Here is an 18,285-nt window from a genome sequence, read left to right as displayed (position 1 = left end):
AGCCAGGCTTTGACAGCACGTACAGTAAGGGATCTGGCCTGGTTTGCTCAACGTGGGGAATTGCCGGGAGTGGCAAAGAGCCCAGGCAGGCAGGTGGGGGCTGGAGGTGCTAAAGGCAACATGTGGTCCTAAGTGCCAAGAGGTATCAGAGGGAGCATCAAGGTTCCACTGACAATCAACATGGTTGTGACTTAAGGAATCTTAGGACAAGGCCTTCTCCGGACATCTCCTTCCTCCCCTGAATTGTTGAAACAATCCCCACTTCTTAAGTTGACAGGGCGTTTTATCTTTATCATTTGTCAGTTGCAAGGCCCTGTACTCAAGACAAGTGGTATCTTTCATCCCTGGAAGGGAAGGGGACTGACTTCATGCAGCTCTGGGTGTCCCACTGGCAGTGTGTGGCACCGGCTACAATGTGTTGACTACATGTTTAAAGAAATATCTGCAACTTATCAGCGAGCTTCTCCTCACTGTGGGACTCTAATCAATTGCAACTACAACAGTAGGTCACTAAGCACGTGACAGCCCCAAGTGCATGTTTGTGCATAGAGTCATCGCTGAAGCTTCAATTGACCGAGGCGATTAATGGGGGCTGGGGGAGGGGTGGTGTGCATCCGGGAATGGTTTAATAGATATTAACTCGTAATTAAAACTTCCAGGTAAGTCGGCTTTTCTTCAGTGGTGCCATATTGCTGACTTTTCTTTCTTCCCCTGTGATCCTGCTTCCGTTAATAGATTGCCAGCCACGAGGCTTCTCTGTGCTGCTGGCTCCCGTCAATGCCGTCAATGCCGCGGGCTTCCTTCCCGCTCTTTCCATATCCCTTGGCCACGTCTGTGTTTGTCCTGTTTACAGCCCTCTCATTCCAGTTGCCATCCTTTGAACAACAGGCCTTTCAAGACATAGAGGATTCGTCCCTCCTCCCACCCTGTTATCACTGAATTTTAACTTCTCTGGTCCTTCCTACCACGATTTCCCTACAGATCAGGACAGATAGTGTGCGTACAAATAGCATCCTATGATATATGGGATTTTGGACTTTATTCTTTTCACTTAATAGACATACATTTTGTTTTTGCTTTGAGTTAAGGTCTCAGGTAATTCAGGTTGGCCTTGGACTCAGTTTATAATAGCTAGGGTGACCTTCAGCTTCTGATACTCTTCCTGTCTCTATCTCCTAAGTGGTAGGGATAGATTAGCGTTCATCACCATGCCCAGTTTAGTGGTCTGGGGACTGAAACCAAGGCTTGTTAAGTGCTAGGCAAGCCCTTCGGTAAGGAAGATACTTTCCCACCTCCTGATCCCATAAAGCTTTTTTAAAAATTGAAAGATTAAAAAAAAAAAGATATTTTGTGTGAGTGTTTTGCCTCACATGTACTACATATTTGCCGTAGAGGTCAGAAGAAGGGGCAGTGGATCCCTCGGAACTGAAGTTCTGGACAGTTGAAATCCTCTATGTGGATGACAGGAACTTAACCGGGGTCCTCTGCAAAAGCAGTGAGCCGCCCTTAACCTCTGATCTGTCTCTCTAGCCCCAAAATGAACTCCTACTAAGTGCTAGGCATTGTTTTACGGGGCAAACCAGAACAAAGCAGGCGTTATAGATCTCGGTCTAGTTCTTGAAGAGAGTCGGAAGATACTGTGTGCTTTCTCAGGAGGTGCCAACGTGTGGAGAAAACAGGATGTCCGAAGAAGAATCACAACGTATCTTCTCATGTTACTGTGTACTTAGCGACCATATATTTGCTGTCAGCACACTGTAGTGTATTTGGAGTGTCATGTACAGAGAATGCATGAGTCACGGAGGACAAACCCTTTAGTCAGAGATGAGCAAGCAGTTTCAAGGAAAAGAAATGCCTTTGCCCAAGACCGAGGAGTTAAGATAGTTTTCATAAAGTTTCTCTTAGGACCCTATTGTGCCACTTCCCTCCAAAGTTTATTTTTATTTCTGTGAATAATCCTGCAATGAGCACTTTATACGGGTGCCTCCTGAGTGAAAATAGTATGCCTACAAATAATGAAACAAAGGGAAGGCCATTATTGACTGAGTCCTTCCATCTGCCAGGTACTGTGCCCGTGTCTCTGGCAGCAAGTGTCTACACGTCCTTCTCTTTTTCAGGTGAGCAAAACATTCAGGCCTGGCCGAGGCCTGACTGACTCGGAGCCTGTGTCGATGGCCTTCCAAGTCTGAACACGAACGTAGGAATGTCAGAAACCGTCGGTTTTAGTTACTTTTTGCCTTTGACAAAAGACCTGGCTGAGAAGGAAGGATTTGTTCTGGCTCACAGGCAGAAGATACAGTCCCACCTGCCTGCAGCGTGGATAGGTCTCCTCCGGGGAAGGAGTCGCAGGCATTTAAGCACGGTTGGGTTTTGACTGTGTGTAACTGCTGTTCTTTTCGCAAAGGCTGAAAGACAACTTGAATATTGACACTCCAGTTTGTTCTTGTTATTTTTTCCCAGTCATCACAGTAGCATGGTGATTATTATTCGGGTAAAGGTTAGGTTAGAAATGGAGCCTGGACACTGAGGAATTTGGCTAATTCTAGCGGAAAGCAAAGGAGAGGGTGAGGAAGGCGGGCCTTCCTGCAGATGGATGATCTCTTTGTTCCTGAGTTTCTTCATCTAAAGCTGAGCAGAAGTAGAATCCTCAGGATGGTGCTGGAAGGCCTGAGTGTGAAATGGTGTCAGTTGCTCTGTGTGCAGACAGCAGCAGCAGGATCAGGTGGCAGTGGTCCTGTCACACACACAAACACACACACACACACACACACACACATTCTCTCTTTCTCTGTCTCTGTCTCTCTCTTATGAGTGTGTGTGTGTGTGTGGTGGCCTTGGCTACAGCAAGGGATTTTCTTTGTTGATAGGGAACGTTATGTTTTATTTTTATTCTATTTTTTACATTGCGCGTGCACCCATATAAGTACAATATAGTACTTGTGGAGGTCAGAAGACCACTTTTGAGGACTTGGGTCTCACTTTCTGCCGTGGGAATCCCAGGAATAGAACTCAGGTTGTCAAAGTTGTTCTTTCCCTCCAAGCCGTCTCACCAGCCCAGAGCTTAGGAGGGTGCACTCTGAAGGTGCGAGGATGTGACAGCAGCGATTAGGGGTGGAGTGACAGTGGAGTGAGGCTCGGAAATGAACGACCTGCCCAGACACCTTCCCTTCCCATTGCTCTGGTGCTGTCCCAGATCTCATGTCATCCTTCCTAAAGGTGACACCACCCCAAGCCTGTGTCCTTGCTTATGGAGGGCATGTGACTGTCAGGGCTGAAAGGCCCAGTGAGCAGTCCTTTGTGCTGCTGGATCGCACCCTGGGCTGAAAGCTGTGTTTGTGGCAAAGGGCCGCGCATCCTGAGCGAGCCTCTGGAATTTTCCGGCAGCCACCAAGTCTGCAGCTGGAGCAGAGGGCTTTGGATTTCAGACTGCGTGCGCGTCGGCAGCCCCTGTGCCTGCCCACCCCTCCTGGGAAAAGCTTTGCCGCGGGATAGGCTTAGAGGGGAAACGACAGTGTGGACAGAAGTTCCTTCCTTCTTTTCTCCAATTAAAATCTTGGCATGAGCCAGTGCTTGCCATGCCCGTAACTGTCTTAGCCGCAGATGTCCATGGCAAACTCTGAGCCGTCGTCCCCTCAAATTTCAGCTCTTCCAGTTACCAACAGTTTGCCTCTTTGGGTGATGGGGCTGCTGATAGCTCCAGGTGGTGAATGGGCGGTCAGGAGTACAGCTGTGTGGGAATACAGCAGCTAAGCAATACAAACATGGGGAGGAAGTGGGGAGCCCGTCAAGAGGCGGGTGCGGTGATAAGGCCTTTTGCTTTCCTGGACATTGAAGAAAGCCCTCTGTTACCTCACCTCACACTCAACTGGTTACTTATTTCATGCTGTGTCTATATGGTGAACTAGTATATAGCCTCTAACAGTGGTGTAACTTTAGTACGCCCATTGAGGAGGGGTAGCTAAGATGTGCTCTGCGGTAGAACACAGCAGATTAGTAATCAGATATGAGCCATTCTTACAAAAATATACTATCTTTATATAGATACATAATAACATTTGGAAGGGTATACATATGTTGTGGGGTGGTTGGATCATGAGTATTTATATATTTTTCTTTTGGCTCATATGTATTTTCAAATCTTTGCTTCAGTCAACATATTACTCAAAGTGAGAAAAAAAATGGCATAGAGGTCCACAGCATCTCAGTTGCTGCCTGGCCCTCTGTTCAATCATGCCTTATATGTGTGGGGAATCTTCTAGTAGTTGGGTATTGTAGCAAGAAGTGCAATGCGCATGGTAGCACCAGTGTGACAGAGCCCACTTCCTCTTCCTGTTCCTCCTCCTCCTCTTCTTTTCTTCCTCTTTTTAAGCTAAGAAGCATTAAAAAGGACAGTTTATGAAAGCTAAGTGCTCTGAAGGTGAATGAAGGAAAGTAGGTGTTCATCTTTAGGGAAGGAGTCTGGCAAGAATCTTTGCCACCGAGAGCTGAGACCCAACCACAAGAAGAGAAAGTAGATGTGCGGTGCAGGACAGAGGGGTCCTTTTTCCTTGATGAAGTTCACTAAGAGGGCTGGAAAAAGAGCCTTCAACACCTCATCTGTGAGAAATGTGTTCCATTTGGAAATGCAACTGGGACTCATATACAGACCTTTTAACATAAGGGGAGCTTGGTCAGGAGGACTTCATGGGCTTCAGGGGGCTGGCTAAGGTATGGTTAACTAGCAGGAAGGTCTTGGGTTGAATAGGGTGACTTTGTCTCTGGTTCTTTTGAAATGGTTGTTCTGATGTCTTCTTCCAGTGTGAAATGACCTTCCAGTCCTACCCCAGGCCTCACTGTCTGCTCTCATCAAATATTCATGGGTTCCTCATCCATTGGGGGACTGTGGAGTCTTTGCTTGGAAGCCCAGGCTGTGGAGGGAGATGTTTGGAAGGAGCCTCTGGCCTTGAAGAGTCCCTGTTTGCTTATCCTGGGAAGAGGAAGGGAGAGATTATTGAGCAGGTTTTGAATCTGACCTGGCTGCATCCAGAATGTTGAGGTGACTTTGGCTGTGCCGTTAGCCAGTGCTGCACAAGAGTACTGTGTGGGGCAATGAGCCCAATCCCTGACTGTCGGAGAGGTGGGAAGGCGAGCAGAGGAGATGCTCTCCTCGTGGTCACACATCTTGGGCTGTAAGGAAACTGGACAATGTAGCTTAAAGACCATTTAGATTCTTTGACCCAGCAATTATAACTGAGGGAATTTATGTGGTCATAATTCATTCTCAGAAAGCAGAACAACAAAAGCTGAGATGGCTGCCACAGCACTAACAGTTAGTAAGGAACTCTTTGGGGACAGAAAGTCTCTTCCTATACAGTAGATTCTCATCCCCATTGGCCAGTTGGAGATACTGAATGAATGGCCCCAGTTCACTGGTACGCTAGGGCTCCGAACTCTGGTATGTACTCCCTTGTCCTATGGGCTTGCCTGGAAATGCAGGGTACAGTGGCAGGAATCAGGAAGTTATCAGGAAGGAAAGGAGACTGTTAGACATTGTTGGAGAAATTGACACTGCAAGGGGTTGAATTTATGTAAGTCCTGGAGCAGGTATTGAGCCTGACCAGGCTACACAATCCAGAGGTTTGAAGTAACCTTGGCTCTGCTATTCCCCTGTGCCTCCCAAAAATGCATGTGGGGTGAATGAATGAATGAATGAATGAATGAAAGAAAGAAAGAGTAACTAGAAGGGATGAGGACATTAACAGCAGCTTCTGTAGGGAATTAAACATCAGGAATGTTCTTTTTTTCCCCCTAGAGTTGTGCAGCGTCTACATATAATTCACTTGCACAAACCTCTTCTTCCTAGGGAGTGTTATAGTCTGCTGGCCCTGAGGCCACACTTTTTCAAAACCCTTTACCTTTCTCCTGGTTTCACTCTGCCCTTGCCAAAAAAAAAAGTCTATTGTGAGCAGGTCTAGGGTGAGCTGGCATATTGGATATGGACACATAGCAGTGGAAGGGAACTGAGCTATTGCAGTGTGATGATGAAATACTCTGTAGCTGTTAAATGCTAAGTGCATCTGCGGGGAAAGGAGAAAGGCTTGGGAAATAGTTATGCTCCTCTCAAGATAGCAGTTAAAGCCGTGTCTGCCTGCATGGGGAATGGTTGGAGAAGAGGCCTGGACACTGGGTAAAGGTAATTGGGGTCTCATTGGTGACACCATCCATGTCGTGTCCTCAGCTAAGAACCCTTTGGTTGCTGTTCCTGCAGCTCCTGTTTTCTTTGACCCCAGTTTCAGTCAGTCATAAACCAAGGGAAATCCATAACTACGTATCTTAATTTTAGCATTTATTCTTTTCTTGGCTCGGGAGCGGTATCTATAGGACCTTGAACATGCCAGCCAAGTATTGTACAACTAAGCCAACCCCCAGTTCCAGAGTGGTGTCAACTTGGACCCCTCTGGAGCCTCTCTGCTGGCCTCCTGGCCTCTATTGTCTCCCACAGTGGGCCCATTTGGACATCGTGTTCCAAGTGGTCTTGATAAGAAATATATCAGATTCTGTTTCTCCCTTGGTTACAAGTATCTTTTCCTGTCACTGTGTTAAGATTTGCCATGGCTTTGGCTTCTTACTGTCCTTCTTGCCTATCCCAGATGTCTCACGGACTTCTCTTGCTCCCTGGCAAAGTCTTTTTTCTTGTCTTGTCCGCAATTCCTCAGGACCAACTTCAAAGGTCCCGGCTTTGGCAAAACCTTCAGAGGTGTTCCAAGCAGAGATGGCTCCTTCTTAGGACATACATTACAACATTCTCTGTTACAAGCTCTCTCAACAGAAACCTCCAGAGACCTCAAAGAGGGACCATGTGTTCTCTACCTCAGACCCTCCCAGGATTCCTGGGATATAATAGAGGGGATAGTACAAAATGTTGAATGAACAGAACAGTTTATCTTAACATTAAAAAGATTTCTGCATTTTCATTTGTGTGTATATACACATATATGTAACCATGTGTGTACTGATGCCTGTGTAGGCCTGAGAGCATCAGATTCCTGAGGAGTGGAAAGTGACAGGCAGTTGTGAGTGGCCTGATGTGAGTGATGGAAACTGATAGGCACACGCATGCACACACGCATGCACACACGCATGCACACACGCACGCACACTCACATCCTCTGTAAGAATAGTTAAGTGTTCTTAACTGCTGAGCATCTCTCCAGCTCTATCATCATCATCGTTGTGCTTTGAAACCCGAGAACGTAGACAGGGTGTAGTAGATATATGTGGAGAAGCAGACAGGTCTTGGAGCTGACAGATTGCGTTCGAATCCTGGAACTGTCACATACCGAACCCCGCATTCCTCATTTACAAAGCGGACGTGAAAACAGTACCAGATGGGGTGTCTATGTAAAGCAAAGGAGGAAACTCGAGTCAAAGTACACTGCTTGGCACCGTGTAAGTCGAGTGAGGATTCCAGAGATCTGAGGTAACTGCTGTGACTGGGCGCCTCTGACCAGCCAATCCTCTTTCTCGAATGTCTTGGTGTCCCTCTGCTTGCTTTTGTAATCTAAAACTTCTAAACCTTTGGCCTCAGCTGAATGAAATGTGATCGTGGTTAGGCAGAAGGATGGAGAAAGAACTGTGGAAGCTTAAGTTTAGCCTTTCCTGTAGGGGGCTTGTTTCCTGAGCCAGCTTTCTGCACATGGGCCATGGTGGCCCTTGCTCCAGTTTCTTGCTGTGTCCAGAAATGGGTCCTGGGCCGGTGAGGGGGAAGTTGCTCTGGAAGGAGCATTCTGTGCTCTCGGCAGGACTTGTCCTGTTCTCAGTCACCAGTCAACTCTTTTCAGAGTATAAGCACCTCAGGCCGATGTCCACTTTTGATTGCTACAGATAGCATTAAGGCCAGTGGAAGAAGACTGCACTGTGAAATCTGAGTTTCCTCAGACAAGAAGCTGACAGTCGCCGTGGTGTGCTTCTTACGGTGGAGGTGTTCCAGCTAAACTGGATGTTCACGGGAGCCGTTTCTGCAGTTGTTGTGTGGTTGTTTTGAACTGGTGCGCGAGGACCAGTCAGATACATGGGCCAGTTATATTCATGGGCCAGGGGATACCAGTGTGGGTCAGGTACATGGACTGAGCCTTTTTGGATGGTGAAGATAGTTTTATCATTCAGTTTAATAAAAAATGATGAAAACCTGATAGTGTTGAATCCAAAACCTCCTGAAGGATAAAGATCTGAGATGTAGATTCTTGCCTTTAATGTATGCCACCTCAGGCTCTCCTGACTATATTGCATAACATATTGTCTTCATGAAATTGAAGAGGCAGACAGGTTGACCAAGACAAAGGCTTTCTACGGTAGAAGACACCAGATTGAGTTAACTGGCTACATTTATCAAGGCCAGCGGTTCTCAAATGATCGATGCTGGGGAGTAAAGGGTAGGCTTATGATTAGGGTTTCAAACTGTCCCTAAGTTCATATGGAAAACCATATGTAGAATTTTGTTTATCCATCCTCCGAAAGTGAAAAAAGAAAGTCCTTACTTTCATGGGATTTTTAGTTGGGGTCTTAACCCCAAAATACTCAAAACTCTTTACTTCCATCTTAGTGCTGTGCTCAGAAAACTAAATATAGTCATGGGAGAGGTAATTGTGCTAAACATTTATATTTCAGTGCTAATGCTATGAGTTTTACAGCAGGATTCGAATGAGTTAGTAGATGAGACCTTTTTTGTGTGTACAGAAGGAAAGGGAGCATTTTCCAAGAGTGACAGTAGGATTAGAGAAGTAATTAAGTGGCGTAGCCCTACATCACATCAGAATCGCAGCCCACTCGACATTTCTGTCGAGTCGCCGACCCCAAAACAAGGGTCTGATTTATCTAAAAGATTGTGTGTGGTAAGCCACGTTATCAAGTGGAGTCTCATTTCTGTTCCCAGACTGATCATTTAACACCTCCCAAGGGCGTCTCTGCGATAGCATCGCAGGCGATAACGGTGCTTCTCCCTAGGCTCTGGGGAGTCTGCCTAGCGCCCTAGCTGCCTCTGGAAGCACGAGAGAGAGGCTCAGTACCAGGCCCAAGGGGAAAGGCTTGCTGCCAGGAGCCAGGCCTCTCCAGGTGCGGGATGCTGGAATGCGGTGTCTCCCTGGGTTTAGCTCAGAGCCTTGGTCTCTTTCTGAGCTTGTTTTTCTGTACTTGTTCACCACCACAGTAAGATCCTTGCAACCTCCAGGACGCTGCCTCCCGCGAAGGTGCTGCCCCTTTAAAAGAGGGCGTGGTCTCGTGCGGGGTGGCCGCGCCCCCCAGCTTTCCTTGGGGCGCGCCGGACCACCTGTCTCCGGCCACGCCACGCCCCTTTCCCGAGGGGTGGGAGAAGAGGGCGGAGAGGACGGTCGAGGCTTTACCTTGCGCAGCGGTCGTGCCGCGCATGCGCATGGCCGGACAGGTCCGCGGCGCCCTCACTTCCTGGCACTCCCCCTCCCCCCTTCGCCGTTACCCTGTACATCCGGGTCTCTTGCCCTCCCCACTCCAAGCCGCCGTCGCCGCCGTCGCCTGGCTCTTCGCGGCTCCGCCAGTGGGGCAGGTGCGGAGGGGCTCCCGGTCCGGCCGCCGCCGCCCGCTCCGGGCCCGGGGCTCCCCCTAGCGCCGTGACGAGCCGCCGGCGGCTGAGAGAAGCGCGGCCGAGTGTCCGAGCTCGCGGCGGGTGAGTGACCGGCCGGTCGTCTCCCCACGCCCCTTGTGCCGCGGCGGGCCGCGCGGCCGCCCTGCGCGCTCCCGGCCCTGCCTGGGCCCGGCCTCCGCCCATTCATTCTCGGCGACCGCTCTTCCGCCCGGGCCGCGGCGCGTGCGGGAGCCGGCAGCCCTGTGCCGGGCGCTTCCCGGCTCCCCTGCTTCCTTGCCTGCCTTCCTGTCCCCGATCTCCGCTGCGCCCCGATTCCCAGGCTCCTCCGTGCCCCGGCGCCCCTGCTTTCCGGGCCAGCTCTCCCGGGGCCCTCGCCCCTCCTTTCCTCCGACCATGCTACGCTTTGCCGGGACACCCTGCCCCCCGTGGAGGGTTTGTGTGTCTTTGCTCCCATCGATGCGTCTTTCACCTCTGGGGCCAGACCTTTCAACTTTTAATTCCCCGCGTTTAAAGTCCAGATGCTCAGTCCTAGGGTGTGGTCTTAGTGTGCTTACACACTCACACACACACACACACACACACACAGCTTTTTACTATAATTACCCAAATCTATGTCTGTCAGAGTCTCGTGAGAGTGGCCATTGGGATGTGTGTGTAAACTCGTGGCTTCTTTGGACCACACCACCTCCCTCGTATTTGGTGCATCAATTTTTCTCTTGAGCATAAAATTAGTCAAAAAGTGTTCTTTTCTGTTTATTCTATGCCTGCTTTGCAGCATCACCGGTTTGTACTGTTAGTGAGACTTTTTCTTGTCTCTCACAACACATCTCTTACTCCTGCATCCCCTTCTGTTCCACATACTGCTGGAATGCCTGAACCCTTGCAGAACCACAAAATGCCATTCTGGTTAAAGCAAAGTTTTCAGATTCGTTGACACTTTGTACCTTCTCCTGAAATGTATTAAGTTTGACACCTTTGAACCCTGATGCATGAGAAATGTGTGTCAATCAATTTTGAGTTCTTTGAGTCTTACAGTTTGGTATACTGATGTTCCTGTAGCAGCAACTCTTGTCACTTGTGTGTCTGGCACCTTATTGCACATAATTTTAGATTAGTATATCCCGAGAAAAAAACCACAGAGATCCCCTTAATTCTTTAATCGTGTTTAATAATGAATGGAACGGAAGCTTAGTGCTGAGAATGACAGTAGCTGGAGCGTATTTGATAGTCTCTTGTAAAGTTTAACTGAAACTGCCAAATCGGCATCTATAAAATGAACTAACAGCACTTTCTGCACAGACTTTCATGGTCTGTTATGGTGAACTCCAGTTCATTTCAGAGCACACACACCACATATCACTGCAGCCGTGCCATCCTGTAATGGCCACAGCAGCATTTTCTAATACTTTTCTCTTTCTGAGCAACTAGGTTTTTTTGTTGTTGTTCTTGGGTTTGAAGTCCGGCTCCCCCTCCCCCACTCTTTTGAATATCCACTTTACAGATTTCTTTTTGTAAAAAAATTTAATTGATGTGTGTTTTCGTGTGAAAGTGCAGGAGTCTGTGGAGTTGATTCTCTGTTTTCTTCTTCTACCATGGGATTCAGGAATTGAACTAAAGTAGCCATGGTTGAGCCATCTCACCCTGCCCCAGCAATAAGATTTTTCGTTGTTTTTTTTTTTTTTTTTTTCCAGAGTGGTTTTGCTAGATGACTTAGAAAATCCCTTATAACATCAGTAGTTATGTGGCTGCCTTGGAGGAAAGCCTTGCTTTGTGAAATGCTGGTGGTTCTGTAGTGTTACATGTAACTGAGAAGAGTATACTTTTTTCTTTAGTAAGAAAGAGACCATTTGATTAAGGGGAGCTAGGTTAATAAGTTGCCTTTGGTTGTCCCAGCAAAGAGCAAAGGCAGTTGATTTCTTACATAGTATAGGTGATATCTAATGGGGTTTAAAAATTCATTTCTCTAAGCTTTCTGAAAATAGGTTAAAAATAATGCATGTGGAATGGTGCCATGTTCAAGATTGTTTGACTTGCATTTGAAGTAACCATTTATCTTCACTTAGTAAACAGTAATTGATGGGGAAGTACAGAGTGGTGATTGTTTCATATTACTCCTGGTCTCCTTAGGGAAAAGTCTGGATTATCATTCGTACAAAGTATTGATGCTTCAGTTGTTAGAGCCAGTAATTTTCTCTTTTCCTGTTTAGGAAAGCAAAAGACTATTATTTGAAAAGTCTTGTGTTGGTGTTTATATTCTGTCTATTATTTTTGGTTATTCTTTTCTTTTATAGCACAACTTAGCAGTTTCAGCCTGGTGTATAGTATATGAATTGTTAATATTTTGGGCATTCTAGACTGTAAGAGCACTTTGGAACCATTGTAACTATGTGGCAAAAGTTTTAGAGGAAGATGTTTTTTGCTCTGAGCTGCAGATTCTCAAGTATACTAAATATTTTGAATTTTCTGTGTTGCATTATTAAGTTATTTTGAGATCTTCAGGGGACAAAGAAGAATAGACATATCATTTGTGTTATGTTCTAATTTATAGACTGGATTTGTTTATTTCAAATGGGTGTTTGATAAATATATCTTGCCAGCATTCATAAACAGTAGTCATTTCAGAGCATTTCTCATGCATTTCATTTGTTTTCTAAGAGTTAGCATAAAGTGTGTTGGTTATGGGAGCTCTCCTATATTTGTTTACTAAAGTAGATTAATTTATTCAAAGATTTTTTTTTTTCACATAGCAAAGATGGCATAATCCAACAGTACAGTGGTAACTCGGTTTTGGACTAGTCATGCTTTTATGTTACCAGTAGCTAACTTTTGTACTAGGTTTCTTTAGGCCAAGGCAGTATTTTAAGACATGGTTCAATTTTAAAAGAGTTTTGTTAGCTAAATACTTATACCGCTGTCTGATAGATGAGGAGTTAGGTGCTAGGCTGCAATTGAGCCTTATATCCATATATCCTCTAAATTAGCTCGGTGACATCCCTGGAAGACATAGGTTAACTTCTAATTCATTCTTATCAACATTAGGAAACTAAGGCACAGAGAGCTTTGGCTATTTGTTCAGATGGCTTCTAGGTGGAATACCTTTTTGACTCATGGTCTTTAAATAATTTTTTTTTATTTCAAGGTATTAGTTTAAAGTCTTATTTTACATTAAATATTTAGAGGGTATTCTTTAGGCAAGAAATCTCAACTTTTCAGCCACCAAAGAGATGTTCGCTTGTTGTGTCTTCTCCTTGGAGTGTATCCATTCTTTCTCTCCAGTAACAACTTCCTCCCCTTTCCTCTCAAGAGAGTAAATAGAATGCAAATTAGTGCCATTTGTAAAACTCTTCAGACAAGGAAATCATTCTTAAGGTTTCCGTACTCTGAATAAATAAACATACTAACCTACACATACTGAATATATGTACTTAATTTCTTAAATCTTCACATCTGAATAATACAGTCATGGGTGAGAATAGCTGGTTTGTAAGAATACACTCTTGAGGTCTCTTTTTTAGCTAGAAGACATGATGCAAAACCATTTTTGTAGCTGTTTTGATCAGGTACATACTCCTCAGGGGAAAGATTCAGTAGTATGCATTGTGTGGGATCCTGAAGCTCTGAACATTTGCATTCTTTTCTACCCTGTAGTAATTTCTCCTTAGTGTACTTTGCTTAGTACATCATGTGGCATATGTTAAATCTTGGACTGACAACAGTGTCTGGGACACTTCTTCCAGTCATCAGTTGGCATGCTTTCAGACAATTCAGATGATACTGAGTTATATGTAGGTCAGAATACACATTTTTGGATATCATTTGCTAAGAATTATAACATTCTACATGGTATTAGTTGGGATTACTTGTGCCACCTCTCTCTCTTCTTAGTAATAGAAAATTGAAAGCACTCGTATAAATGAGAGTTAACTAGGTCTTGAGCAGTCACCTGCCACTCTTTCTCCTTTCCCTGATTGAGATCAAAAGCAGAGCCTTACACAAGCTTCTGCATATGCTCTACTATTGAACTGTGTGCTTTAGTCCCTTGAAGTCCACATCTGTAGGTTTTTTTTTTAACTTTTCATTGTAAAATTGTAATGCTTTTATGTGATTTAAAAAACAGTATATGTGGACATAAAACATGACATTTAATTTCTAGTTTGAAATAGGATAATCCTGAGATTATAAAGTGGGATCACGCCATTACCAAATCACACCTGTAATCCTAGCACTTGAGAGGTAGAGGTAGGATTACAACAAGTTCAGGGCCAGCCTTGGTTACATGAGCCTGTATCTCTAACAAACTTCTAAAACAGAAAAATGGAAATGCCAGTCTTCCTTATAACCCTGTGACATTATTGTAATTTTTTTTCTTTCCTTTTTAAAGACAGGGCCTCATTGTGTAGTTTAGGCTGGTCTTGAATTTGAAATCTTGTTTCATCCTCCCTAGTGTTGGTATGCCTCCACACATGGTTGTTGGTATATTTTATATATCTTCATACAACATAAGAAGCTGGATATACATTCTTTTCTTTGACATATGGCATAATTCTTGATATGTAAATGGCCATTAATTTACCCAAGTAGTTATTGAGTACAAATTGGTCTAACAGTGAAGAAAATCAATTGTGGTCTCTACTCCTAGAAGATAGAAAAACTAGAAAATGTGAATGTTCTGGTTTTCTTTCTATTCCCCTGATAAAACACTGACCAAAACTAGCTTGGAGCAAAAAAGAATTTGGTTGACAAGTTATTGTCCTTTGATGGAAACTAAAGCAAGGACTTTTCTACCCCCTACACACACATAGTAGTTAATCAGGAAAATGCTCCACAGACGTGCCCACAGGCCAGTTCATCTAATAGAAGGAATTCTCTGTTGAGGTCCCTTTTTCCCAACTGACTCTAGTTTTTGTCAACTTCAGCATAGTGACTTAAGTACTAATACATTATGTGGGTTTCCGATCTTACAGAGTCAGGGTGAACTGTCCTGCTGTGTGTATTACCGTTCAAGGTAGGACCTGGGAAATGGACCAGGCAGATAAATAGTGCATGGAAATATGGCAAGAGATCATATTAGAATTTTAATATTTGTTCTGTGTGGCAGTAATTTGCATGGTTAAAGGAGAACTGGGAAAGATGCTGAGGAGTGAGTGTAAGGCCACCTGCAAGAATCATAGTAACACAGTTTTGACTAAATGCAATGGGGAGATCACTATAAAGTGCTTTATTGGGTGAGTGAAATACTTTGTGTCTTCAAAAGAATGAGTGTGGTTTAGTGTTAGGGGATTTATATTCAAGACAAAAGACGTTAGAGTCCATCTCTAGTTTGGAAATTAGGAAAAGGAGGGTTTTGTTTTTTGTTTTTTATTATTATTTTGTTTTTAATTTAGTTTTCAAGTTTTTGAGGCAGGACACTAGAGTTCAGTCTGGCCTTTATTTAGTATGTGGCCCATTTTTGGTTCATTTTGGTTATGTCTGCGTGGTTTTGGGATTACAGGTGTGCATGGTCATGTTGTGCCTGTTGTGTTCACTTTTAGGGAACAGATTGAAGATGAAGTAAGATTGGCTATAGGGAGACAAGCTAAAGTGATGTAATTATTAGTGATTTGTGATAATGACCTGTGATGTTCAGCTTCTAAGACTTTTGACTGGGTCCAGTGGAGTCTGTTAGTTTGCTTTCAGAGGTAGAGAGGAGGATAAAGTCCTCTCCCTCTCACCAGGGTGCCACTTCCCACTTAATGCTGAGATTCTGCTTCCTTGGAGCATCCAAGTCATCACTTTCCATTGTCTTACACCATTGTACATCATTGAGTATTTCAAGCTTGACCCACTCTGAAATCATCATATCAGGTTAGAAAGTCAGAAAGCCTCTATGAGCCAGGCATTCAATAACCACAGGAGTCCAGAAGCAAGCTAATAGCTACTTTTAAAAACAGATAAAATGTTAACTGTATAAAGTAGGCAGAGTCCAAGTGGAGGCTGTTTCCCATTGCCTGTAGCTCAGTTAGTAAAATGAAAAGTTACAGAAACTGGTAGGACAAATGATTACAAGGGTTCTCTCTCTCTCTCTCTCTCTCTCTCTCTCTCTCTCTCTCTCTCTCTCTCACACACACACACACACACACACACACACACACACACAGGGTATGCCATCTCTTGATCAGAAAAACCCTCTCTTGCAGGCTCTTTACTTTTCTGTTGCTGTGACAAAACACCATGATTGAAGTAAATTATAAAAGAAAGTACTTAGCTGCACTTAGTGTTTCAGAGGATTAGAGTCCATGCTGTTGGATGGAGGAGCTGAGAGGTCGGTCATATCTGAATCCACAAGCAGGTGGCGGAGAGAGCTGACTGGGAATGTTTTAGCCTGCCCCCAGTGGCATACTTCTTCCAGTAAGGCTGCACTTCTCTATCCTTCCCAAACAGTTCACCAGCTGGGGACCTAGTATCAAAGCATAAGAGTCTGTAGGACTATTCTCCCGCAAACTATCATAAAGTACAAGCATGTGACAAGTTCCTCTTCTTATATAGAGAGTAGAGATGATAACAGCAAGTTGAATTGACCCAAAGAACCCCACCCAAAGGCATTTGATTTCTTCCCTCACTGGAAGCCTGGCCCAAATCCTTTTTACTTGTATCCGAATATCTCTTTCCTTCATGGGACCAAATAGGGTGGTGTTCAGGTTGCCTGCATCCAACAGAATTGTAGAGTCAGAAATTCTCCTTAGAGTTTGCTGGGTAGCCCAGCTGCATATGTCGGACTTCAGTGCTTCTGAAGGTTAGGGGGACTTAATTATATTCCTAGTCATAGTTCTCCTTATAGTTGCAAACAGGGAATCAAGGAGTGTGTGGGTGGTGGTGGGGCTGGGGGTGGTAAATGTGTAAGTAGTCAGGACTGTTGACTGCAGGATTCCCTTTCCATTATCCAAAGGAGTTTTTAATGCTTTTGGTTGACTTGCATAAATGACAACATAGCTGTCATCCAGTACAGTACTTACTTTAGCTTAGGAGGTCCATTGGCCCACAAGCCCAGCTCCACCTGGGCCACTAGGCTTGACCCATTTTCATTATGTATCCTTCTCTCCATCAGTGCAGATGAGAGAAAGTGCCTGAGCTACCATTTCGATCACATTTCCACTTCTTCTTTTTGTGTGGTTGCAAAACATTGATTCAGCTAACAGGTAGGACAGTGGTATGGTTAGGGGAATGGAAAAGTGTTTAATCATCTCCCTATCAACTACCAGGGTCACTCTTAGATTTTGGGATGCTGTTTTATTCCCCCAGAACTCAGACCCCACACAGACTCTTTATCCTTTTTCTCTTAGAAAGTCATGGCTCTTGGCAATTTTGTAGTCTCAAGGCCAAAACTTAATATTAAAAATCATTAGTCTGAGATTAAACCTTATTTCAAGCTTCTAAATTTCCCATTCACATTTTTATGAATGCTGGTAGAAGCCACATGATTGTTGTGTCATCCACTGTAGTAAGTAGTGGTAACTAGATTATCAGCAGTGATGATAATATATGAGCTTTACTGTGCAGAGTAAAGTAATATCAGTTAATACTTGGAAACATTGGGCTAATACTTAGTCTTTGTCATTAGGAAACCCAGACCTTTCATAGGGAGCTTATTGTTTTGTTCTGGAGAGATACATTATCAAATGTACAAAGGACTGACAGCAGACCTGTCTTATAGAAGGAGACAGAATTTTATTTTTTATAGGCTGTATAGAGATCTTAGATGTAAAGGACAGCTGCTACCTCCTCAAAATAGGCAAAGAGTTATCTACAAAGTGTAACTTTCATGTATATGTAAATTATCTTGGTAAATCTGCTTTTAAAAAAGGTTCCTACATATAAGAACAGTACACATTGTGATTGGGGTTCATTTTCTTTTGAGATTTATTTATTTTTTACTTTATTGTGTAAGTGTTTTGCCTCATCTATATTTTGCCTTTATTTGTATGTGTACTTCATTCTTGCCTCATATGTGGAGGCCAGAAGAAGACACCCGATCTCCTGGGACTGAAGTCCCAAGTAGTTGTGAGTTGTCTTGTGGATCCTAGGTCTTCTAAAAGAGTTGCAAGTGCCTTTAGCAACTGAGTCATCTATTCAGCCCTGGTTATTCATTTTCTTGATATAGATCAACCTATAAGTATGACCTTGATAGAGGTTATTAATTTTCTCTGGGGTAAGTGTATAGGTCAATTAATTACTGAAACCTTTGATATCTTACAATCTGAAGATTATTCATTATATGTGGTCTTTTGGGGTGTTAAAGTGGAATGTGAGAAACCTCCAGATGTACAAGATTTGAGACTCTTGCTTTTATTACATGAAACTGCAGTTTGAATCCCTTTGAGTGACAGTATAGATTTGTGGTTAGAAGAACACCTAACACAGGTAGCTAGATGAAGTTTATACTTGGAATTTTTCTTTGAATTTTAAGTTTTTAAACAGACTAGGACTCTTTTATCTTCTAGTTCTTAATAAGTTCACTATTCTTTTCAAAATTTTTTTTTGTTAAGTTGGGGGGGGGGTGCATGCGAGTTTCAGGCTGGCCCGAAACTCAGTGTGTAGCTTAGGCTGGTCTCAGACTTTACAGTCTTTCTCTTTTTTCAGATTCCCAAAGTATTGGGATTGCACATGTGAACTACCATGCCTGGTTCTAAACAAGTCAACTTTAGTCAATGGAG

General features: G+C 44.1%; 1 protein-coding gene across 7 annotated transcripts in view; it reads left to right on the top strand.

The window, feature by feature from the left end:
- Cyrib (CYFIP related Rac1 interactor B) overlaps positions 1–18,285 on the top strand; it is a 95,559-nt gene that overhangs the window by 13,994 nt on the left and 63,280 nt on the right. For 2 of the 7 annotated variants that reach the window (XM_052161491.1, XM_052161494.1), the window contains exon 1: positions 9,468–9,676. The exons of 3 other annotated variants lie outside the window; for them this stretch is intronic. The gene's annotated coding sequence lies outside the window, so the exon portion shown is untranslated. Of the gene's footprint in view, positions 1–9,464; positions 9,677–18,285 lie in introns of those variants that run through there. 2 more of the 7 variants (XM_052161497.1, XM_052161496.1) reach the window with 2 other exon arrangements.

The sequence above is a fragment of the Apodemus sylvaticus genome, chromosome 17, assembly GCF_947179515.1.
Source record: "Apodemus sylvaticus chromosome 17, mApoSyl1.1, whole genome shotgun sequence".
In the NCBI taxonomy this organism is placed as follows: domain Eukaryota; kingdom Metazoa; phylum Chordata; class Mammalia; order Rodentia; family Muridae; genus Apodemus; species Apodemus sylvaticus.
This window is presented reverse-complemented; position numbering and strand designations above follow the sequence as displayed.